A 26,001-nucleotide genomic window follows, 5' to 3' on the forward strand; every position below is an offset into this window, starting at 1 on the left:
TCCAACCGGCAGGGGATTCCAGGTCCTCTGGCCATAGAAGCCCGGAGGCACGGTCACAAGCAAGGGACCAGCACCGCCATCTAGGAGCGGAGGCTAACAGAACGCCCCAAGTCACCGGCCATACGGGTGAGCACCACACGGTACACTCAGGGACGTGGGCAACTTCTACCCGCATGCAGCAAGGTAGCCAGGAAGAGTGCAGATAGACGGGGAGGCCTACAACTCCACCTGGCCAGGGGAGATCCTGCTTGCTCACAGACTGACCAGGCCTCTACTGCTAACCAGTACTCCCGGGAGGGTCTGCTTTATAACACCAGTAAAGACCCTGAACTGCACTGCACAGACTCTGAGTTGTTCCTGCTGCGCTCGTGCACCATCACTCCCATCATCCACACCAACAGCCCTGAGGCTATACTACTCCCGTGGGGAGTCACCCCATTCTTAGCTGCACACACAACACCGGCCTCAGCGGTCTGCCTTGCAGCGGCGGTCCTCAATGACCGCAATCCACGGGTGGCGTAGTCGGACCATCATCATACCAATAACCCTGCCACTGATTTGACCACCCTGGGCACGGACCGGGTCATCGCCACGGAGACTACAACCCCCAGCGATCCGGCTCCGGGTATTCCCCGCACACACGTGCACGCACAACACAGGCCCAGGGGGCGAGTTGCATCAAAAGGGTTAAACGAGCACACTTGCTCATTACTATAGAGGATCTGTTCAAATGTAGCAGATTTTATTGTTGGGAATTTCCATAGAAAATCAGAGCCAATTAGCAAGAATCCGCAAGAAAATCCACAATAGCAAATTTGCATTGTGTGATTTTAGTTGCTGGTAATTCACTGTGGAAAACTGCAGCGTTTAAAACTGGGAGTGGTAGTCTTTATCACCATATACTGCAGTGCTATCATGACGCAGTGATGATTTAGTTACAGGACCTGTGCCTGCACTGCCACTTGCTGGGAGTTGTAGTCCCTCACCACATACCGCAGTGCTATTATGATGCAGTGATGGTTTGGTTACAGGACCTGTGCCTGCACTGCCACTTGCTGGGAGTTGTAGTCCCTCACCACATACCGCAGTGCTATTATGATGCAGTGATGGTTTAGTTACAGGACCGATGCCTGCACTGTCACTTGCTGGGAGTTGTAGTCTCTCTCACACATACTGCAGTGCTGTTATGGCGCAGTGATGGCTTAGACCAGTGCCTGCACTGTCACTTGCTGGGAGTTGTAGTCCCTCACCGAATACTGCACTGTTATTATGGCGCAGTGATGGTTTAGTTACAGGACCAGTGCCTGCACTGTCACTTGCTGGGAGTTGTAGTCCCTCACCGAATACTGCACTGTTATTATGGCGCAGTGATGGTTTAGTTACAGGACCGATGCTTGCACTGTCACTGGCTGGCGCTTTCCCCTCAGATACCACAGTCAGTCATGGCATCTTGATATAATAAAGATACGGCGAATGCACGTGCATCAAAAAATGGTTATGGATTCACTGCTTTTTTCCCCATCCTCCCTACAAAAATTTAACAAGAGCAAATCTTTACATTCCATGCGCCACAAAAGTGGTTCTAACAAACTATGACATCAAGGTGATGGTGCAGATACTGCCATAATGTTCACAGCATCACCAGCAGGAGGAGGAAAGTCTGATCCAGGCAGACCCTCTTGTAGACGAGGTCACCGGCCTCAGTGACATTACCAGGAGCAGCGTCACTATACAGGTAGCAGAAGACCAAATAAAAGGCTCTGATTGGTCCCCTGAAAAAGCGTTTTAAATGTCATTTACTCCACAAAAGTAGTGAAAATACAACAGAAATGTCAGCGAGTCCCTGACTGTAGGACATTTCTTGTGGAGGTGCATGGAAGCTGAAAAATGTGTTAAATTCATTAGGAGGCACAGGCTGTGTTACACACTGGGTTGTATGTTGTACATGTGCATGAGGCCGAAGTATGAACCGGTAACATGTCTACCTAGAGTAGCAGTAGGATGGGCCCTGTGGAATCAATTCCCCCTGTGGGCCCTAGGCACTCCAGTCCGACCCTGGATATTCACTATTCTCTACATTGATACTCATCCTGTGACACTCATCCTCTCCCCTAGTCCCTGCTCACTAACATGCTTTCCTTGCAATATACAACCTCCTTGCCTTTCCAGATGCAAAATCATTCATATGAACAAGCTGATCTTGAAGATGCTCGACTGAACTGAGAGATCAGAGACCTAGTCAGAGAGTGTCTAAAGTAACTTTTTTTATTAAGATTTTGATGCTCTTTCACCCACATTCTGATCAGTGTGATTCAGTTCCTGAGACTCCACCGATAACTCAAAAACCCCTGAGAAGCGCATCATGGTGGGAAGCCGGAGCGCACACCTAGAGAACAGATCACAGAGTGCACTCCCTTATCCTGAGAATAATGTGCTTCTCAGGAAATTTTATAGTGATATGTGGGATTTGAGGGCCTGGATCCCGACAATCTGCTACCAGTTAAAAGGACATCAAAATATATAAATAAAAAAAGTTACAAAACGTTTTGTTACTCCAAAGAGATTGCACTCAAGAGTAACAGATCTTGATTAATTGAATAAAATTAGTTGAAAAACCTGGTGTCCTACTTTTTAATCCTCTTGGCATTGATTCCTCTGATTCCCAGTCCTTCCTTCGTGTATAGAATACATAAATAGGTGCCTGATACCACTGGGTAAATCGGAGCCACCCCCCTGCTCTGGGCCATCCGAGAACAGGTGGGAGGCTAGTCACCAGCGAGATCATGCACAATGCTCACTGGTAGTCTGAGACACCCCCACCTGCTGCTAGAGGGACAAGCCCAGAACAGGGGACTGGCTCAGAGCCTCAGACTTACTGAGCAAAGTGGGAGCTGGCAGCTATTTTACATACATGAAGAACTGGGAATCAGATGAACTGTGACAGTATTTCAACTATGTATTATGCATTCATTGTGACATCTTTATTATGAATGTGGAAAGTTGCTTTAAGACCATTTATTTCTCTCAACATATATGATGCAAAAAATGGCCGCACTCCTAAGATTCAAGTAGAAAGAAAAAGTTGACCCTTTTTTAAGCCATGTGGCTACAGCAGCGTTTCAACCTATTTCAAGCCAGCTTGGAAAGACGACAGGAGGAACTGAAACACTGCTGTAACCACATGGCTTAATAAAGGGACAACTTTTTCTTTCTACTTGAATCTTAGGAGTGATGCCATTTTTTGCATCATATCAACATGTGTATTTGATTGAAATCCTTGGAGATATTATTTACACACACACACATATACATACATTATATATATACATACATTATATATATATATATATATATATATATATATATATATATATATATATATATATATATATATATATATATATATATATATATATATATATATATACATATACATATATATATTATTATATATACACACACAGTACAGACCAAAAGTTTGGACACACCTTCTCATTTAAAGATTTTTCTGTATTTTCATGAATTTGAAAATTGTACATTCACACTGAAGGCATCAAAACTATGAATTAACACATGTGGAATTATATACTTAACAAAAAAGTGTGAAACAACTGAAAATATGTCTTATATTCTAGGTTCTTCAAAGTAGCCACCTTTTGCTTTGATGACTGCTTTGTACACTCTTGGCATTCTCTTGATGAGCTTCAAGAGGTAGTCACCGGAAATGGTTTTCACTTCACAGGTGTGCCCTGTCAGGTTTAATAAGTGGGATTCCTTGCCTTGTAAATGGGGTTTGGACCATCAGTTGTGTTGTGCAGAAGTCTGGTTGTTACACAGCTGATAGTCCTACTGAATAGACTGTTACAATTTGTATTATGGCAAGAAAAAAAGCAGCTAAGTAAAGAAAAATGAGTGGCCATCATTACTTTAATAAATGAAGGTCAGTCAGTGCCAAAAATTGGGCAAACTTTGAAAGTGTACCCAAGTGCAGTTGCAAAAACCATCAAGCGCCAGGACCGCCCCAGGAAAGGAAGACCAAGAGTCACCTCTGCTTCTGAGGATAAGTTTATCCAAGTCACCAGCCTCAGAAATCGCAGGTTAACAGCAGCTCAGATTAGAGACCAGGTCAATGCCACACAGAGTTCTAGCAGCAGACACATCTCTACAACAACTGTTAAGAGGAGACTTTGTGCAGCAGGCCTTCATGGTAAAATAGCTGCTAGGAAACCACTGCTAAGGACAGGCAACAAGCAGAAGAGACTTGTTTGGGCTTTATATAATATATATATATATATATATATATATATATATATATATATATATATATATATATATATATACACATACACAGTACAGACCAAACGTTTGGACACACCTCATTTAAAGATTTTTCTCTATTTTCATAAGTATGAAACAGTACAGACTGGGAGAAGAGTTCAGAGCCCCAGATGCGGTAAACAAACAGAGTAAAACGAAACCGCAGACGCGGTAGACAAGGCTGAGCAAAGCGAAACCGCAGACGCGGTAGGCAAGGCTGAGCAGAGCGAAACCGCAGACGCGGTAGGCAAGGCTGAGCAGAGCGAAACCGCAGACGCGGTAGGCAAGGCTGAGCAGAGCGAAACCGCAGACGCGGTAGGCAAGGCTGAGCAGAGCGAAACCGCAGACGCGGTAGGCAAGGCTGAGCAGAGCGAAACCGCAGACGCGGTAGGCAAGGCTGAGCAGAGCGAAACCGCAGACGCGGTGGACAAGGCTGAGCAGAGCGAAACCGCAGACGCGGTGGACAAGGCTGAGCAGAGCGAAACCGCAGACGCGGTGGACAAGGCTGAGCAGAGCGAAACCGCAGACGCGGTGGACAAGGTTGAGATAAATCGCCGAAGAGGTAAACAAAGACAAAGCAAAAGGGATAGGGCTCTGTTCACACGGAACAGACTGGAAAAGAAAGGCAGAACCAGATACACACAAGGTACTTGCAAAGAAGTAGCGAAAGGACTCCAACTCACAAACGGAAGTACAATGACAACGAGTAGAAGTTAGGTGCAGGTTCAGACTCTACAGAAAAAGGGAGCAAACGAACATAAAGACAAAACAGGTAAGAAGCTAGGAGACAGTTCAGACAGGAACTGTACTGCAACAAATACAGGAGCGAGTCTGGGTATGCGGCCCCCAGAGGGCGAGACAAACAGGCTAGGAGCGTGTTCAGACAGGCCTGGAAATACAGCCTGAAGGAAGGCAGAGAGACAGCTGGCTAGATTGCACAGACAGGACACAGTGCAGACACGGGAACAGATACCGTAAGGCAGGAAACAGACAGGACCTGGCATGTCAGCGACCAGAAGCCAACTGACAGAACAAGATGCTCAGGCATGGATTCCAAAAAGGAGCTGGTTTAAATACCAGGTGACAGACAGCAATAGGCTGAGGACGCATTAGGGGTGTGTCTGCAGCAGCTACAAGAATCAGGAAGTTCGGCGGACGTCGCCCTAAACAGCAAGAGCAAAGCAAAGCAGACAACATGGAAAGAAGCCAAAGTGGCAGTCTGGACTGGAGATCAAGTGCGCGCTCTTGCACAGTGGAAGATGGACCACTATGCAAGGACGCCGCCAGGTATGTTACAGTACCCCACCCCTTACGCCCCCTCTTCTTCAGGCCTGCCAGAATCTTCCGCAGGGAATTCGAGGGCCAATCCTTCACTTCAAGGAGATTACTTCTGCTGTCCACAGAAAAAAATGGTCTCATCTGGGTAGCTAGGATGCTACCTCCTATCCAGCCATCCTCAGCAACAGACGAAACGGGTGGAGTACCAGGAACAGCACACAAGGAAGTCTCTCTCCACATATTTTCAGGTGGCACCCCAGAGGGTACAGGAGACAAACTGGAAGTCCTCCGCCGGGTTGGAGGGGGGGCAGAGACTCGGGGGTAACCTCTGCTTCGGAGTACACTAGGTCGGACTCGCTGAACGAAGCGGGAGAGGTATCAGGTACCGAGTACAGGAAAGTCTCTGTCCATTCGCTACCAGGTAGCACCCCGAAGGGTTCAGGAGACAACTGGAGGTCCTCCGCCTGGTCGGAGGGGTGTAGAGACTCGGGGGTAACCTCTGCTTCAGAGTACACTAGGTCGGACTCACTGGACGAAGCGGGCGAGGCATCAGGTGCAGAGTATAGGAAAGTCTCTGTCCATTCCCTACCAGGTAGCACCCCGAAGGGTTCAGGAGACAACTGGAGGTCCTCTGCCTGGTCGGAGGGGTGTAGAGACTCGGGGGTAACCTCTGCTTCGGAGTACATTAGGTCGGACTCATTGGACGAAGCGAGCGAGGTATCAGGTACCGGGTGTAGGGAAGTCTCTCTCCATTTGTCATCAAGTGATATCCCGGAGGACTCAGGAGGCAACAGGGGGTCCTTCACCAGGTTGTAGAGGTGCACGGACTCGGAGGTAATCACTGCTTCGGAGTACCCTTGGATAGGCTCACCGGTTAAAGTGGGTGAAGTATCAGATACCGGGTGCAGGAAGTCCTCCTGTGTGGATTCTGGGTGGGCAGCAGTCTCTTCGGGCAGGAGAACTGGTGCGCTACCCACGCACATTACCCGTCGGGGCTGCTCCAGGATACTGGGAAGTGAAGCGTCAGCAGGGACTTCAAGGTTGGGGTCAGGAGGTCTTTGGGAGGACAGACCCTGGCGTGACGGCTTGCCTCTACGCCTAGCACGTCTGGACTGCCTCTTGAGGATGGGAGAAGTATTCCGGAGAGCGTAGTCATCCTGTGTGGATACTGGGTGGGCAGTAGTCTCTTCGGGCAGGAGGACTAGTGCGCTACCCACACACATTACCCATCGGGGCTGCTCCGGGATATTGGGAAGTGAAGCTTCAGCAGGGGCTTCCGGGTCAGGGTCATCGAAGACCATTAGAAAGGCCACCAGGAAGGCCTGCAGGTCCAGGAAGATAGGATCCTGTGAGTCCCATAGCGGGGTGATCCATTTCAAGGCATCACCCGCTAGGTAAGACATCATGAATCCCACCTTAACCCGATCGGTGGGAAAATAAAGAGGGTAGAACTTGAAGTGTAGCAAGCATTGCTCCACAAATGCACGACTCAATCTTGGATCCCCATAGTACCGTGGCGGATCCGCAGGAACGAGTGCAGATAGATCCATCTGGACGGGTGCGTAATTCACCTGGAACTCAGCTGGTAGCAAAAAAAATAAAAATAAATAAATAAATTTCTTCTAGATGCATGTATTCACTGAAAAACGTCTCAGAGAGCGAAGGCCGTGGGGCTCAACGGGAACCATGGCCTGAGCATGCTGTAATGCACACGCCCGGACTGACTGGCGTGTGCGTGTTTAGTGGTTCCACTGTGCCATGAACCGGAGAGTGCCTGGAGGGGCGTAACTAAGTATCTGCCCGATCCGACCAAGGTCGCACGACGGCATACGACGTCAGTGCACCAGGGAGGAACCGAGCAGAGGAACCAGGGTCTACTCCAGGTCAGACTCCGGACACGGCTGTTGACCCACACCAGGGAATACAGGAACAGGCAGACTAGAGCGCAGGCTGGGTAGGGTCCAGTACAGACTGGGAGACGAGTTCAGAGCCGCAGATGCGGTAAACAAACAGAGTAAAGCGAAACCGCAGACACGGTAGACAAGGCTGAGCAGAGCGAAACCGCAGACGCGGTAGACAAGGCTGAGCAGAGCGAAACCGCAGACGCGGTAGACAAGGCCGAGCAGAGCGAAACCGCAGACGCGGTAGACAAGGTCGAGCAGAGCGAAACCGCAGACGCGGTAGACAAGGCCGAGCAGAGCGAAACCGCAGACGCGGTAGACAAGGCTGAGCAGAGCGAAACCGCAGAAGCGGTGGAAAAGGCTGAGATAAATCGCCGAAGAGGTAAACAAAGAAAGCAAAAGGGATAGGGCTCTGTTCACACGGAACAGACTGGAAAAGAAAGGCAGAACCAGATACACACAAGGTACTTGCAAAGAAGTAGCGAAAGGACTCCAACTCACAAACGGAAGTACAATGACAACGAGTAGAAGTTAGGTGCAGGTTCAGACTCTACAGAAAAAGGGAGCAAACGAACATAAAGACAAAACAGGTAAGAAGCTAGGAGACAGTTCAGACAGGAACTGTACTGCAACAAATACAGGAGCGAGTCTGGGTATGCGGCCCCCAGAGGGTGAGACAAACAGGCTAGGAGCGTGTTCAGACAGGCCTGGAAATACAGCCTCCAGGAAGGCAGAGAGACAGCTGGCTAGAGTGCACAGACAGGACACAGTTCAGACACGGGAACTGATACCGTAAGGCAGGAAACAGACAGGACCTGGCATGTCAGCGACCAGAAGCCAACTGACAGAACAAGATGCTCAGGCATAGATTCCAAAAAGGAGCTTGTTTAAATACCAGGTGACAGACAGCAATAGGCTGAGGACGCATTATGGGTGTGTCTGCAGCAACTACAAGAATCAGGAAGTTCGGCGGACGTCGCCCTAAACAGCAAGAGCAAAGCAAAGCAGACAACATGGAAAGAAGCCAAAGTGGCAGTCTGGACAGGAGATCAAGTGCGCGCTCTTGCACAGTGGAAGATGGACCACTATGCAAGGACGCCGCCAGGTATGTTACAATATTATATATATATATATATATATATATATATATATATATATATATATATATATATATATATATATATATATATATATATATATATATACACACAGTGGTGGCCAAAAGTATTGGCACCCCTGCAATTCTGTCAGATAATACTCAGTTTCTTCCTGAAAATGATTGAAATCACAAATTCTTTGGTATTATTCTCTTCATTTAATTTGTCTTCAATGAAAAAACACAAAAAGAATTGTCCTAAAGCCAAATTGGATATAATTTCACACCAAACCTAAAAAAGGGGGTGGACAAAAGTATTGGCACTGTTTGAAAAATCATAAGATGCTTCTCTAATTCGTGTAATTAACAGCACCTGTAACTTACCTGTGGCACCTAACAGGTGTTGGCAATAACTAAATCACACTTGCAGCCAGTTAACATGGATTAAAGTTGACTCAACCTCTGTCCTGTGTCCTTGTGTGTACCACATTGAGCATGGAGAAAAGAAAGAAGACCAAAGAACTGTCTGAGGACTTGAGAAACCAAATTGTGAGGAAGCATGAGCAATCTCAAGGCTACAAGTCCATCTCCAAAGACCTGAATGTTCCTGTGTCTTCCGTGCGCAGTGTCATCAAGAAGTTTAAAGCCCATGGCACTGTGGCTAACCTCCCTAGATGTGGACGGAAAAGAAAGACGGATTTTGGTAAGACCTTACCTGTAAAATCCTTTTCAGCGAAGGAAGGAAGGGAGACACAGATCAATTACTAGTGGGACGTTCCAAAGCAGTCCAGAACTCAAGGGTGGGAAACAGTGGCAGAAGTGCCAACACCCCAACAACTTAGGCAAGCGCGCAACAAGCGCCAAAACTAGATAAAGAGATAACCTAAACCACCGCCGCCTGCAGGACCCTGCGTCCCAAGGCCGCATCGGCGGAATTACTCACGTCCACTTTATAAAATTTAGTAAAAGAGCTGCCGAGGCCCCCTGATGAAAAGCCCACGACGAACCAACAGCTCTCGTGGAATGAGCTCGAACCTTAACCGGACAAGGCTCGCCCTTGAGCCGATACGCCTCCAGGATAGCCGAACGTATCCACCGAGCTATAGTGTCCTTGGAAGCCCGCTGACCACGCCGACGACCAGCAGGAATCACAAAAAGAGTCCGACTTCCGAAACCCTTGCGTGATTGTAAGATAGAACTTCAATGCCCGCACCAAATCCAACGAGTGCAAGGCTCGCTCTTTCGACTCTTCGGATTCGGACAGAGGGAGGGCAACACGATATCCTGATTGACGTGGAAACGCGACACCACTTTAGGCAAAAAATCGCCACGGGTACGAAGCACCACGCGATCTGAGTGGAACTCCAGAAAAGGGGGCGAGCAAGACAGTGCCGCCAACTCAGAAACCCTTCTCAAGGAGGTGACCGCCACCAGGAAGGCCACCTTCCAAGAAAGCAAGTAAAGCGTAGCTGAATCCATAGGCTCAAAAGGCCCATGCTGAAGCGCCTCCAAGAATAGATTGAGCCGCCAAGGAGCCACAAACGCCCTCCGAGGCGGAAACTGACGTGTAACCCCGCGAAAAAACGAACGCACATCCTTGCGCGAGGCAATAGCCTTCCGAAAAAGCACGGATAGCGCAGATACCTGACCCCACAAGGTACCAACCGCCAGACCCTTGGCCAAACCACATTGCAGAAAAGCCAAGAAGTTGGGAATGGAAAAAACCCTCGGGTTCCTTGATGATCCAGAACACCATGAATAGAAGGCCTCCCAAGTTCTGTGATAAATCCTAGTCGTAGCTGGACCTCTGGCCGCCCGCAAGGTGGTAATGACCTCGGCCGAAAACCCACGACGGGTCAAGATCTCGGTCTCAAGTGCCACGCCGTCAAACGAAGCGACTTCAGGTCCGGATGGCGAATGGGCCCTTGGGTTAACAGGTCCGGGCGAAGAGACAGTGGAAACGGAGGCGCCGCCAGAAGAGACAACAGCGTTGAATACCACGCCCTCCGCGGCCAATCCGGCGCCACCAAAATCGTCAAAATTCGTTCGAGTTTGATCCGCCGGATCACCAGAGGAAGTAAGGATACCGGCGGAAACACGTAGATCAGCTCGAACTGGTCCCACGGGGCCACTAGAGCATCTATCGCCACAGCCTCCGGGTCCCTGTACCTGGACATGAACGTCGGAATCCTGGCGTTCAGCCTGGATGCCATCAAGTCCACTTGGGGAGTCCCCCAACGGGAGCACAGCAGTGCAAAAACTTCCGGATGAAGGCTCCATTCTCCGGGATCCACCTGCTCGCGACTGAGGAAGTCCGCCGTGATATTCAGCACTCCTGAGATGTGAATCGCGGAGATGGCTGGAACCCTGGACTCGGACCATACCAGGATCAGAGAGACCTCCATCATGAGTCTGGTACTCCTCGTCCCGCCCTGATGGTTGATATACGCGACAGCTGTCGCATTGTCCGTCTGAATCCGGACCGGCAGACCACTCAAAGGGACCGTCCAATGTCGGAGGCAGAGAAATATCGCTCTCAACTCCAGGATGTTGATCGGCAGAGACGACTCCTCAGACCCCCTGAACCCAGAGATCGTTCCAAACCCCCCCCCAAGCCAGACAGGCTGGCATCGGTGGTAATGACCGACCACCGTGGGAGGAGGAAGGATTTCCCCAGGGATAAAGCCTCCGGACGTAACCACCATCCAAGAGACTCTCGCACCCTGCGGGAGATACCGACACAGCGATCTAGCGAAGCAGGCGATCGATCCCAACGGGTCAGAATAAGACCTTGGAGACCCCGGGAATGAAATTGTGCAAACGGTATCGCTTCCATTGCCGCCACCATCAGACCCAGAAGGCGCTTACACTCCCGAAGGGACATCGCAATCGCCGACCTCATAGCCTGGACATGGTGACGAAGGTTTGCTTGTTTGTCCGGAGGCAGGGACACCACTGCTCGTACCGTGTCGAAATGCATCCCCAAGAACAGGATTGACTGCGACGGCTCCAATGACGACTTCTTCCAATTGACCAGCCACCCAAAGTCCTCCAGGTGCTGAAGGGAGAGATCGCGAGCTGTCACCGCCTCCTCCGCTGTGGGCGACACAATTAACAGGTCGTCCAGGTAGGGGAGAATCGTAACCCCTCGCCTTCAAAGGAGCGCCATGAGCGGCACCAGAATCTTTGTAAAAACCCTGGGCGCCGAGGCCAACCCGAAAGGTAGGGCCACAAACTGGTAATGGGCCTGACCTATGGCGAAAAGCAGGAAGCGCTGGTGAGCCCTGCCGATAGGGACATGCAAATAGGCGTCGCGGATGTCGATTGACACCAAGAAATCGTACTGCGACAGGGCCGCCTGAACATTCAATTCTTTGAGGTTCAGAATGGGGCGAAACTTGTCCTCCTTTTTGGGGACCACAAAAATGATGGAGTAAAACCCCCTTCCCCGGTCCTCCGGCGGAACCGGAACCACCACACCCTGCTGCAGAAGAGAGGCGACCTCCCGCAGCAGTGCGGCAGCCATCTTGGGCTCGGACGGGATGCGTGGCTGACCGAACCGTCCCCTGGGCCGAAAGGACCGACGACCACTACCGGCACTTGACTTGCCAGATGTAGAAGCTGCTGCTTTCCGCTGCGGCAAAGCCGAATCCTTGGCCTTGGCCATCAGCTCCGTGAGGTCCGAACCAAAAAGCTGACCGCCCTTGAATGCCAGACTCAGCAAACCTTGTTTGGATACTGCGTCTCCAGTCCACTGTTTAAGCCACAGTGCTCTCCTGACTGTGAAGGCCGAGGATTGAGCCCTGGACAGAACCGAAGTAGTATCCAGCACTGCGTCCCTGCTATATCGGGCCGCCTCTTCCAACAGCTGGAAAAGCCTTTCCACCTGAGACAGAGGAGTCCCATCTTGCCACGCCGTCCGCAGCTGATCCAACCACCGCAGAGAAGCCTCACCAGCCCACATGGCCCCCAAGGCCGCTCGGAATCCATGACCCGCGGCCTCGTAGATGGACTTCGCAGCTAACTCCGACCTTCTGTCCAGCGGTTCCTGTAGACTCGCCTTCCCTTTAACAGGGAGCAAAGAGGATTTGCTCAGCTGAGACAATGGCACATCCACTTAAGGAGAGGGGACCCAATTAGCGTTGAGCAGGGATACAGGGCATCAAAAAACCGCATCCCCTGGAAGCGTTTATCCGGACACAGTTCCTTCTCCGCCTCGTTAAGTTCATCGTGCGCCGGCAGCGTCGAAAGAGCCTGACGTGACTCCTAATACAGGCGGGCCGACTTGCCAGGGCGCCTCGTCACCTCTTCAGACAGCTGTAACGCTTCCCGCATAGCCCCAATAAAAGCGTCCACGTGGCCCGAAAGCGAAGCAGAGCGACCCTGCCGATCCTCTTCATCAGAATCGGAGATCTCACCAGCAGAGTCTGTCGGTGATTCCGAAACCTCCGACGCACTGCGCGGAGGAGACAGCGCCACCACAGGCCTGTGGCGCTTCTTGCCTCGTGATGTCGGTTGGGACTTAGTTGATACCCAATGACCCAGGAGGTCCGACAGACTGTCAATGGAGCGAGTGAGCGCCTCCACTTTAACATCACTGAGGCCCCCGACCAGTGTCGAACCTGACGCCGTCGAAGACCCTGGCGTATCAGATACGCGTGGCCCTGGTCACTGATCCGACATGCTCCCACACAGTTGCGAGCGTCGCGGATAAGGCGGTAATACCTTACAATGGGTACGGGAACCAACGATGTGTGATTCCGCTACCACAGCCTGTTCCTACACAAAAAAAAAAACCAAGCACTGAAGGGTTAAAGCTCCTCAGAGGGAGAAGAGCTACCCCAGCTGCCTGCAGAGCAAAAGTTAACCTAACAGACTAGGGTCCAGAAAGGGTTAACTGCCCTGATGAGGCCAGACCTCAGAAGGGGTTAATGCTGCTGACCACGCAATACACCTTTGCCTTAAAAGGACTGAGGTGTGCGAGTCCCAGAGCCTCCTCAGCGGGGAGGTAGCAGCGCACCCTGTCTGCCTTAACAGGCCAGCAGTAAGGTGCTCTGCGCTGCAATAGTGTGAAAAAAAGAATCTTCTGCCTTAAAAGGCAGAAGTGACTCACCAGCTGGCCGCGGTGACTGCTCTTCCTTAAGTCAGTGTCTGGTGTAGAGAGCGGGGAGCAGGGAGTTGCACGAGGTAATGGACGCCAGCCCGGAAGAAGAAGGGGCTGGGTCAGCTCCAGCGCGCGGTTTCCTGGCGCTTCCTGTCTGAGGCTATGATGACAGGCAGCAGAGAGGCGCGAAGCCACACCCCCCGCCGCCGCTACTAACAGAGCCCGCGCTCCTCCGTCCCTGCTCCCCTGCCAGCCGAGAATTACACAAACGCCTGCAGCGGTGATCTGCAAGGACAAAAAGGAAGTCACCACTTGAAACAGTAACAGCGGCTGCCGCCGCAGCCGCTGAAGCACTCAAGCATTTAGAACACTTACCCAGCTGAGCGCCACAGGGACCCCCAGGGATGTGTGGCGCCGTGGCCCTTTGTTCCCCTACCATGGCGGAGCTCGCAGGGACCCCACAGAAGCGGTGTGCGTCTCCGCCAGGGAGCGCCCTGTATCCCCCGGGGCCGGCAGGCTTCTGCGGGGACCTCCTTAGGGGGTACGCAGTTCTGCCAGGGGAGGGTCAGGGGTCCAAGCAACGCCGAGACCCCCTGAGACCTCTAGACCACGGGGGGGGGTCCAGGTCTCCGGAAATGATAAAAATAAAAAATTCTTCTGAGGAGCTGCAAAGGCGACCTCAAATTTAAGACTGAAGAACATGGGAGTAGGAGGAGCCTAAGATGGAGGGTCGGTCGTCACTTTTTCTAATCTGAGGTGAACTATCCTGTGGGGCTCCGCCTACCCACTAGTAATGGATCTGTGTCTCCCTTCCTTCCCTTCTGCTGCTGAAAAATTGACGAGAGATTTCAACGCAAGATTGTGCGGATGGTGGATAAAGAACCTCGACTAACATCCAAACAAGTTCAAGCTGCCCTGCAGTCCAAGGGTACAAAAGTGTCAACCCGTACTATCCGTCGGCGTCTGAAGGAAAAGGGACTGTATGGTAGGATACCCAGGAAGACCCCACTTCTTACTCAGAGACATAAAAAAGCCAGGCTGGAGTTTGCCAAAACTTACCTGAGAAAGCCTAAAACGTTTTGGAAGAATGTTCTCTGGTCAGATGAGACAAAAGTAGAGCTTTTTGGGAAAAAGCATCAACATAGAGTGTACAGGAAAAAAAAAAAAAAGGCATTTTTGGGGTTGCTTTGCTGCCTCTGGCACTGGACTGCTTGACCGTGTGCATGGCATTATGAAGTCTGAAAACTACCAACAAATTTTGCAGCATAATGTAGGGCCCAGTGTGAGAAAGCTGGGTCTCCCTCAGAGGTCATGGGTCTTCCAGCAGGACAATGACCCAAAACACACTTCCAAAAGCACTATAAAATGGTTTGAGAGAAAGCACTGGAGACTTCTAAGGTGGCCAGCAATGAGTCCAGACCTGAAACCCATAGAACACCTGTGGATCCCATAGAACACCTGTGGAGAGATCTCAAAATGGCAGTTTGGAGAAGGCACCCTTCAAATATCAGGGACCTGGAGCAGTTTGCCAAATTAGAATGGTCTACAATTCCAGCAGAGCATTGTAAGAAACTCATTGATGGTTACCGGAAGCGGTTGTTCGCAGTTATTTTGGCTAAAGGTTGTACAACCAAGTATTGGGCTGAGGGTGCCAATACTTTTGTCTGGCCCATTTTTGGAGTTGTGTGTGAAATGATCAATGATTTGATTTTTGCTTCATTCTCTTGTGTGTTTTTTCCTTGCAAGCAAATCAAATGAAGATAATAAGACCGAAGAATTTGTGATTTCAATCATTTTCAGGAAGAAACTGAGTATTATCTGACAGAATTGCAGGGGTGCCAATACTTTTGGCCACCACTGTACACACATACATATATGTGTGTGTGTGTATGTATGTATGTACTGTATGTATGTATATACATACATACATATACATACACAGTACAGACCAAAAGTTTGGACACAACTTCTCATTTAAAGATTTTTCTGTATTTTCATGACTTTGAAAATTGTACATTCACACTGAAGGCATCAAAACTATGAATTAACACATGTGGAATTATATACTTAACAAAAAAGTGTGAAACAACTGAAAATAGGTCTTATATTCTAGGTTCTTCAAAGTAGCCACCTTTTGCTTTGATGAATGCTTTGTACACTCTTGGCATTCTCTTGATGAGCTTCAAGAGGTAGTCATCGGAAAAGGTCTTCCAACAATCTTGAAGGAGTTCCCAGAGATGCTTAGCACTTGTTGGCCCTTTTGCCTTCACTCTGCAGTCCAGCTCACTTAAACCATCTCGATTGGGTTCAGGTCTGGTGACTGTGGAGGCCAGGTCATCTGGCGTAGCACCCCATCACTCTCCCTCTTGGTCAAATAGCCCTTAAACAGCCTGGAGGTGTGTTTGGGGTCATTGTCCTGTTGAAAAATAAATGATGGTCCAACTAAATGCAAACCGGATGGAATAGCATGCCACTGCAAGATGCTGTGGTAGCCATGCTGGTTCAGTATGCCTTCAATTTTGAATACATCCCCAACAGTGTCACCAGCAAAGCACCCCCAAACCATCACACCTCCTCCTCCATGCTTCATGGTGGGAACCAGGCATGTAGAGTCCATCCGTTCACCTTTTCTGCGTCGCACAAAGACACGGTGGTTGGAACCAAAGATCTCAAATTTGGACTCATCAGACCAAAGCACAGATTTCCACTGGTCTAATGTCCATTCCTTGTGTTCTTTAGCCCAAACAAGTCTCTTCTGCTTGTTGCCTGTCCTTAGCAGTGGTTTCCTAGCAGCTATTTTACCATGAAGGCCTGGTGCACAAAGTCTCCTCTTAACAGTTGTTGTAGAGATGTGTCTGCTGCTAGAACTCTGTGTGGCATTGACCTGGTCTCTAATCTGAGCTGCTGTTAACCTGCGATTTCTGAGGCTGGTGACTCGGCTAAACTTATCCTCAGAAGCAGAGGTGACTCTTGGTCTTCCTTTTCTGGGGCGGTCCTCATGTGAGCCAGTTTCTTTGTAGCGCTTGATGGTTTTTGCAACTGCACTTGTGGACACTTTCAAAGTTTTCCCAATTTTTCGCACTGACTGACCTTCATTTCTTAAAGTAATGATGGCCACTCGTTTTTCTTTACTTAGAATTTGTATTATGGCAAGAAAAAAGCAGCTAACAGTCTATTCAGTAGGACTATCAGCTGCGTGTCCACCAGACTTCTGCACAACACAACTGATGGTCCCAACCCCATTTATAAGGCAAGAAATCCCACTTATTAAACCTGACAGGGCAAACCTGTGAAGTGAAAACCATTTCCGGTGACTACCTCTTGAAGCTCATCAAGAGAATGCCAAGAGTGTGCAAAGCAGTCATAAAAGCAAAAGGTGGCTACTTTGAAGAACCTAGAATATAAGACATATTATCAGTTGTTTCACACTTTTTTGTTAAGTATATAATTCCACATGTGTTAATTCATAGTTTTGGTGCCTTGAGTGTAAATGTACAATTTTCATAGTCATGAAAATACAGAAAAATCTTTAAATGAGAAGGTGTGTACAAACTTTTGGTCTGCACTGTGTGTGTGTGTATATATATATATATATATCTCTATATATCTCTCTCTCTCTCTATATATATATATCTCTCTCTCTCTATATATATATATATCTCTCTCTCTATATATATCTCTCTCTCTCTCTATATATATATCTCTCTCTATATATATATCTCTCTCTCTCTCTCTATATATATATATCTCTCTCTCTATATATATATATATATCTCTCTCTCTCTCTATATATATATATCTCTCTCTCTCTCTCTCTCTCTCTCTCTCTCTCTCTCTATATATATATATCTCTCTCTCTCTATATATATATATCTCTCTCTCTCTCTATATATCTCTCTCTCTCTCTCTATATCTCTCTCTCTATATCTCTCTCTCTCTCTCTATATCTCTCTCTCTCTCTATATCTCTCTCTCTCTCTATATCTCTCTCTCTATATATATATCACACACACACACACACACATACATATATACATACACACACATTACATACACTGTTCAAAAAAATAAAGGGAACACTCAAATAACACATCCTAGATCTGAATGAATGAAATATTCTCATTGAATACTTTGTTCTGTTCAAAGTTGATTGTGCTGACAACAAAATCACACAAAAATCATCAATGGAAATCAAATTTATTAACCAATGGAGGCCTGGATTTGGAGTCACCCCCAAAATTAAAGTGGAAAAACACACTACAGGCTGATCCAACTTTGATGTAATGTCCTTAAAACAAGTCAAAATGAGGGTCAGTATTGTGTGTGGCCTCCACGTGCCTGTATGACCTCCCTACAATGCCTGGGCATGCTCCTGATGAGGTTGCGGATAGTCTCCTGTGGGATCTCCTCCCAGACCTTGACTAAAGCATCCGCCAACTCCTGGACAGTCTGTGGTGCAACGTGACGTTGGTGGATGGAGCGAGACATGATGTCCCAGATGTGCTCAATCGGATTCAGGTCTGGGAAACGGGCGGGCCAGTCCATAGCTTCAATGCCTTCATCTTGCAGGAACTGCTGACACTCCAGCCACATGAGTTCTGGTATTGTCCTGCATTAGGAGGAACCCAGAGCCAACCGCACCAGCATATGGTCTCACAAGGGGTTTGAAGATCTCATCTCGTTACGTAATGGCTGTCAGGCTACCTCTGGCGAGCACATGGAGGGCAGTGCAGCCCTCCAAAGAAATGCCACCCCACACCATTACTGACCCACTGCCAAACCGGTCATGCTGAAGGATGTTGCAGGCAGCAGATCGCTCTCCACGGTGTCTCCAGACTCTGTCACGTCTGTCACATGTGCTCAGTGTGAACCTGCTTTCATCTGTAAAGAGCACAGGGTGCCAGTGGCGACTTTGCCAATCCTGGTGTTCTGTGGCAAATGCCAAGCATTATGCACGGTATTGGGCTGTGAGCACAACCCCCATCTGTGGATGTTGGGCCCTCATACCACCCTCATGGAGTCGGTTTCTAACAGTTTGTGCAGACACATGCACATTTGTGGCCTGCTGGAGGTCATTTTGCAGGGCTCTGGCAGTGCTCCTCCTGTTCCTCCTTGCACAAAGGCGGAGTTAGAGGTCCTGCTGCTGGTTTGTTGCCCTCCTACGGCCCCCTCCACGTCTCCTAGTGTACTCGCCTGTCTCCTGGTAGCGCCTCCAGCCTCTGGACACTACGCTAACAGACACAGCAAACCTTCTTGCCACAGATTGCATTGATGTGCCATCCTGGATGAGCTGCACTACCTGAGCAACTTCTGTGGGTTGTAGAGTCCGTCTCATGTTACCACGAGTGTGAAAGCACAACCAACATTCAAAAGTGACCAAAACATCAGCCAGAAAGCATTGGTACTGAGATGTGGTCTGTGGTCCAACCTGCAGAACCATTCCTTTATTGAGGGTGTCTTGATAATTGCCAATCATTTCCATCTATTGTTTATTCCATTTGCACAACAGCATGTGAAATTGATTGTCAATCAGTGTTGCGTCCTAAGTGGACAGTTTGATTTCACAGAAGTTTGATTTACTTGGAGTTATATTCTGTTTAAGTGTTCTCTTTTTTTTTTTTGAGCATACATATATATATATATATATATATATATATATATATATATATATATATATATATATATATATATATATATATATATATATATATATATATATATATATATATATATATATATATACATACACACACACAAGAGATGTATAGCTATAGAGATATGTATATATACAACCCCTGACAAAAATTATGGAATCACCGGGCTCGGAGGATGTTCACTCAGTTGTTTAATGTTGTTGAAAAAAGCAGATCACAGACATGGCACAAAACTAAACTCATTTCAAATGGCAACTTTAGGGCTTTAATAAACACTAAAAGAAATCAAGATAAAAAAATGTGGTACTCAGTAAGGGTAATTTTTTTCAGACCAAGCAGAGGGAAAAATTTATGGAATCACTCAATTCTGAGGATAAAATTATGGAATCATGAAAAACAAACACACAAAAGAACACTCCAATACATCACTAGTATTTTGTTGCACCACATCTGGCTTTAATAACAGCTTGCAGTCTCTGAGGCATGGACTTAATGAGTGACAAACAGTACTCTTCATCAATCTCGCTCCAACTTTCTCTGATTGCTGTTGCCAGATCAGCTTTGCAGGTTGGAGCCTTGTCATGGACCATTTTCTTCAACTTCCACCAAAGATTTTCAATTGGATTGAGATCCAGACTATTTGCAGGCCATGACATTGACCTTATGTGTCTTCTTTCAAGGAATGTTTTCACAGTTTTTGCTCTATGGCAGGATGCATTATCATCTTGAAAAATGTTGTCATCATCCCCAAACATCCTTTCAATTGATGGGATAAGAAAACTGTCCGAAATATGAATGTAAACTTGGGCATTTATTGAAGATGTAATGACAGCCATCTCCCCAGTGCCTGACATGCAGCCCCATATCATCAATGACTGTGGAAATTTGCAAGTTCCCTTCATGTAGTCAGCTTTATAAATCTCATTGGAATGGCACCAAACAAAAGTTCCAGAATTATCACATTGCTCAATGCAAATTCGCGATTTATCCCTGAATAGGACTTTCATCCAGTCATCCACAGTCCACAATTGCTTTTCCTTAGCCCATTGTAACCTTGTTTTTTTCTGTTTAGGTGTTAATGATGGCTTATGTTTAGCTTTTCTGTATGTAAATCCCATTTCCTTTAGGCGGTTTCTTACAGTTCGGTCACAGACATTGACTCCAGTTTCATCCAATTCATTCCTCATTTGTTTTGTTGTGCATTTCTTGTTTTGGAGACATATTGCTTTAAGTTTCCGGTCTTGACGCTTTGATGTCTTCCTTGGTCTACCAGTATGTTTGCTTTTAACAACCTTCCCATGTTGTTTATATTTGGTCCAGATTTTAGACACAGCTGACTGTTAACAACCACATCTTGTTTGATAATCCTCTCCTTTGTTTCAATTGACATCTCTCGTGTTGGAGCCGTGATTCATGTCCCAAGGTGTGATCACTCCTTTTTAGATGCAGACTAACGAGCAGATCTAATTTGATGCAGGTGTTCGTTTTGGAAATGAAAATTTACAGGCTGATTCCATAATTTTTTCCCTCTGCTTGGTCTGAAAAAAATTACCCTTACTGAGTACCACATTTTTAATCTTGATTTCTTTTAGTGTTTCTTAAAGCCCTAAAGTTGCCATTTGAAATTACTTTAGTTTTGTGCCATGTCTGTGATCTGCTTTTTTTCAACATTAAACAACTGAATGAACATCCTCCGAGCCCGGTGATTCCATAATTTTTGCCAGGGGTTGTACATCTCTATAGATATACATCCCTCTATAGATACACACCTCTCTAGATATACATCTCTCTACAGATATACACACACCTTCATACATATATTGTGTATAAATTGTGTATATGTAGATATATATACACCTACATATATACACACACACATATATAGACACACTAACCATTTAGTCCACCTGAGCTCCTATATTGTTAGTCGGGAGCAACGTTACGGTTGTCTGTAGAATTTCGGCTTCATCTTTTGCCTTTAATGAGACTTGTTTTTTGCAGTGTGCTAGAAACCATGACTGCAGCCTCTAATAGATTTGCTCTCCAGGGCACACAGTTTGCAGCCTTTTACTTCCTAACATTTCCTATCTTCTAAACGTCTCTACTTGGCTGTGATAATACTATAATTAGATTAAATGCCAAGCAGATTAATTAAGCCATGTTTTTTATTCCTCCATTATGTTCAAAGGCGAGCACTTAATATGATTTTCCTTATCTGGGACATTAGTACATTTTCAATGAACTAATGCTATTGTGATTTTTGGTGCACACAAATACAATTGTAGCTATGTTTGAAAAAAATATATAGATGTGAGCACATGGACTGCAGTTCTGAAATGTATTTATTTATTTTTTAACACTGAGGTTTAGGCTGAGTACACACAATGCGGTTTTAATGCGTCTCCGCGCCGGTTTTAGATAATAATAATGATAAATCCGCATGTGCTGTGCACATGATGCGGAAATTTCCGCTGTGGATTATCATTGCAGCACAACCAATTCAGGCGCGATTTCGCATTGAACAGCAGCAAACGCGCATGTATAATATCTATGCATGCATATTTGCTGCTTTTCAATGTAAATCAATAGACGCAAAATTGCCCCGGAATCACGCCGCAGCTGGTACCCGGGTCTGGAGAGGAGACTGCTACTCCTCTCATCCGACCGCTGCTCTGGTTGAAAACAGCTAGAGCAGCGTGGATGGGAGAAGCAGCAGCCTGCTTCTCCCAGCCCGCGCTCCAGCGTCAGTAAAAAAAAAAAAAAAAAAAAAAAAAAGAAAGAATGAAAAAGTGTAAACAAAAGAAAAAAATCCTTATACTCACCTGTCCGGTGGCCCCCGGTGTCGTCCTCTGCGATGTTGTCCCGTTGGCGGCTCGCTGTACACTGCTGTGCGCGTGCTTGCACCCCGCAGTGTACTTACAGGACCCGCGGTGACGTCACTGATCACCTGATGGTCACGCGACCATCAGGTGATCGCTGAGGTCACCGATCAGCTGATGGTCGCGTGACCATCAGGTGATCAGTGCCGGCAGCAATCAGCTGATGGTCACGTGACCATCAGGTGATTGCTGAAGCCGGTGATCAGCTGATCGATATCATGATCGATCAGCTGATGCTTAGCGTGGGAACATTCACAAGAATGTTCCCACACTCTCTAGCTCACTGGGACTCATCAACTGATTTTTAGCTGATGAACCCCAGTGACCCCCTGCAGCACTGTATACTGACAGGGGGTGATTTTACAACCCTGTCAGTATACAGTGCTGTATTCTACAGCAGTGACATCAGTGATGGCTGATGTCACTGCTGTAGAAGTGACAGAGATCGTTGTGGGACACTCGCCGCTGATCGTGGACTACGCTGACGACGGCGGACAGGTGAGGAATATTTTTGTTTGGTTTTTTACGTTTTTTTCTTCAGGAGATCGAGGGGTTCGCGGAGGCGTGTAATAAAAAAATTTGTAGAACCGTGTTTGTTTTATTTCATTAAAATATTTTATTCTGGCTGTGTCTTTTATTGAAAAAGCGGCGACCATTTAACCACGCGGTTAGAAATGGGGGCATCTTATAGACGCCCTCCATTACTAACCTGGGCTTCACGTCAGCCGCCAATACATGGATGCGCCATTTCTGGGACGGATGAGGGGTGGTATTAATAGCCGCAGAGGGGGCTAGTATCCATGGCCCCTTCCATGGCTATTAATATCAGCTCGCAGATGTCTAGTTTCGCCTTTGCTGGCTAGATTTTATAAGGGGACCCCACGTCAATTTTTTTCTTGGGTCCCCCTGTAATTAGCCAGTAAAGGCTAAACAAACAGCTGTGGGCTGATATTAATAGCCATGGAACATTGCTGGCTAATGGCCCCTTGCGCTGCTACTAATATCAGCCCCCAGAGGTTGGCTTTCCCTCTGCTGGTTCTAAAAATGACGCGGGAGCCCAAGCCATTTTTTTTACATTTTTTAGGCTATGTGCTCACGATCCGGACGAAGCAGCGCTTTGTATGCAGCATATTTTGCTGCGTCCAAAACGTTGAATTCTATTGAACGCAGATAAATCCACATGTGTTCACTGAACCATGCGGATTTACCACATTCAATACATTCTAGTGGTCAAATTTCTATTGCAGAGACTAGCGACTCCGCAAGAGAATTTGACATGCAGCGGTTCTGAAAGACGCGCCGCTTGTCAGTGTTGACGGGTGATCCGCAGCCTCAAATGCACACATAGTGGACATGGGATTTCTAGAGATCACATCCACGATGCTGTACGCAGCATCAAACCCGCAGCGGCTCCTGATCGTGGCCACGTACCCAAACTCACCCGCAGCATGTCAATTTCTGTAGCGGACACGCCAGTCCCCACCGCACATTTCGTACCGATTGAAGAGTCATTATATGCGGTGGATTCACATGTACCGACAACAAAAGTGCGGCATTAGAACACCGCGTTTTGGACGCAGCAAAAATACGCTGTGTCCAAATCGCTGCTAGTTGCTGTTCGTGGGGATGTAGCAGCTAACGAGACAGCTGTGAGCTGTTAATAATAGCCAGGGACCATGTTTGCCTAATGGCACCTTCCTAAGCTAAAAATAGCAGCTCACAACTGCCCCAGAAATTACATGAATGGAAATGCTAAAGAAGATGGGGTGAATGGGATTAGCCGACACCTAGCTCTTTTGTTTGGTGATGACATTGTGTCAATCAGGCCCTTTCATCACCAAACCTAATTAAAGTAAAGAGTTAAAAACACACAGAGTAAACACTTCATTTGAAATACAACACACACATTCTTAAATTAACCAATATACTCACCCCAGTTCTGACGTTAATCCAAGGGTTAAATGGGTTGTAAACTACTATTTAAAATATGCCAAAGCGTTTTTATGATGAAAAGCAACTTCTTTATAATTACCTCCCTCTGCCTTTTCTGCCTGTGAGCGGCCTGCGATAGCGCCACTCAAAAGGCAGAAAAGGCAGAGGGGGATAATTACAAAGAAGCGGCTTTTCATCATAAAAACGCTTTGGCATGTTTTAAATAGTAGTGGACAACCCCTTTAAAGCCAGGGCTGTGGAGTCGGAGCCCATTTTGGTGAAGTCGGAGTCGGTATAAAATGTACCAGCTCCGAAAATAAATAATAAATTGGGTACAGTAGTTCAATGCAGTTTGTGGGGAATATTTTTTCATTAGAATTTGGGAAAGTTATGACATGTCCTATAAATGTCTGTCCTATTCCTGATCTAAGGGTCTAGACTTTTAGCTGAGATGAATCTGTGCTACAGTAAATTTATCACTTAACCATGAGCCATGTATGAGGGGGTCGGAGTCATGGAAATTGAGGAGTCAGAGGTTTGGCTTACTGACTCCACAGCCCAGGTTAAAGCAATGTCCCACTTTCCTTTTTAAATAACTTTATTTAGCTCCAAAAAGCATTCATTGATGTACAAAAACACATTAAAAAAACGCATCAAAAACGCGGCAAAACACACGTTTTTTCCGCAGTGTTTTTCCAGCCAAGAAGATGCAGAGAACCTGCAGAAATTTCTGCTTCAAATCCTGAACATGCGCACATACCCTATTCGTCCACTTCTCCTTCTCAACCCAAAGCCTAAAGTCTTCCAGGCTGGAATAAAACGTCTGCAGTCGCTCTATGTGACTGCAGACTGTCAAGTTGTTACAATGTGTGAATGCGTGCTGAGCACCCTGTTACAATTATCCTGTATACCCCGCGGATGTACGTAGCCACTCTAACTTCTCTATTGAAAGAAGCCAGATGAGACAAATCAGCATGTGACCGAATGTATGTGGTCACGTGACCGCCCACTTTACTCTGAGGAATCCTGACAGTGAGCACATTGTCACAACTTGACAGTCTACAGTCACACAAAGAGACTGCAGATTTTTTAACTTTATGACTAAGTGCCTACGATACAGAAATGGTCCAGATTTTTCCTGAGCATTTCTGCATCTCCCTGGCAGAAAAAACGCATGCGCATTTTACATGCGTTTTTCCAGCCAGGGACAAGCTTAAGTGAAGCGTTTTGATCATGTGATTTCGCATGCGGGTTGTCAAGCGCTTTCCAAGCAATTTTAGCATCACTTGGAAAGTGCTTGACAATTTGGTCACACTATATAAATCCATGCAACCAGCATGGATTTTATATAGTGTGACCAAGTTAGTTAAAAAAGAATAAAAATGGTAAAAAAAAAACCAACAAAAAAAAACATTATACTCACCTTCCGATGGCCCCCGGTCTCCTTATCCGATGTGTCCGGTCTTCCCGTGTCTCGCAGTTGTGTAAAAGGGCCTTCCGTGACGTAATTTAGTCATGTGACACTCACATGACTAAATTACGTCATGACAGGTGCTTTTAGACCATCGCAAGCTGCCGTGGAGCCAGGACGCATCGCTATGGAGACCGGGGGCCATCAGAAGGTAAGTATAATGTATATTTTTTATTTTAATGCTTTTTTTTTTTGCAGGTACTCTGGTACCCGGGTCTGGATGAGAGTCTCCTCTTCTCCAGACCCGGGTACCATCCGCACATTGAATCGCTTAATATCCGCATGTGCACATGTAGTCATGCGGATATTAAGCTATTAAATGCAAGTCAAAGGCGGCAAAAACGCCACGATTACGCAAAATAAATCGGTA

At 47.1% G+C, this 26,001-nt stretch overlaps 1 protein-coding gene across 2 annotated transcripts in view; it reads right to left on the reverse strand.

Annotated features, from left to right (window-relative positions):
* The window catches only part of SNX25 (sorting nexin 25), a 308,205-nt gene that overhangs the window by 68,180 nt on the left and 214,024 nt on the right, over nucleotides 1-26,001 (reverse strand). The gene's annotated exons all lie outside the window — the stretch shown is intronic.

The sequence above is a fragment of the Phyllobates terribilis genome, unplaced genomic scaffold (assembly GCF_046119375.1).
Source record: "Phyllobates terribilis strain yellow unplaced genomic scaffold, ASM4611937v1 Scaffold_1__5_contigs__length_1240528914, whole genome shotgun sequence".
Taxonomy (NCBI): Eukaryota; Metazoa; Chordata; class Amphibia; order Anura; family Dendrobatidae; genus Phyllobates; species Phyllobates terribilis.